Source organism: Sinocyclocheilus rhinocerous, unplaced genomic scaffold, assembly GCF_001515625.1.
Source record: "Sinocyclocheilus rhinocerous isolate Xijiao unplaced genomic scaffold, SAMN03320098_v1.1 scaffold504, whole genome shotgun sequence".
Taxonomy (NCBI): Eukaryota; Metazoa; Chordata; class Actinopteri; order Cypriniformes; family Cyprinidae; genus Sinocyclocheilus; species Sinocyclocheilus rhinocerous.
This window is the reverse complement of record NW_015645076.1, coordinates 2501256-2501862: the sequence shown is the minus strand read 5'-3', so window position 1 is coordinate 2501862 and position 607 is coordinate 2501256.

Here is a 607-nt window from a genome sequence, read left to right as displayed (position 1 = left end):
AACCCGTTAAGAACGAGGCATGTGACCTCGCGCTGGATCCAGTGTGTGTTATATCCTCTCCTACTTGTAAGTCGCTTTGGATAAAAGCGTCTGCTGAATGAGTAAATGTAAATATGGACAGCATAACTGATTATTGGGTTCTTTTGTCGCGCCGCGCCACTCGCGTCCGGAGTGGAATTATCCTTTCCCAGTAAAGCAAAGTTGTTTTGCGCCGAATACTTATGATATCTCATCATACTTTATCATATTTTAGTAGGCTACTTTAATTCATTACAGCTATGTTCTTAACTTTAACTGGTCTGTCACTGACAGAGAGAGAGGGGAGGACAGTTGCTCGACCTCTCCAGAATCTATACAGGTGAGAACTTGAAAGAAGAGAATTATTTTAAGGCAGTGTTTTTTTTTAACTGGGACTACTTGCCAATGTTTTAAGGAATTAAATATTAATATATATTTTTATTTTATGTTCAAATTGTTAAATAAAATTTGTTTTATAGGTAAAGGCAGTGTGTTCCAATAGTTTTTAAAGACACTTTTTGTGTCCAACTGTTAAGAATTAGGATAAAATTTATAGTTTAAGTGTAGTGTAACTGAAATATTGTGCATA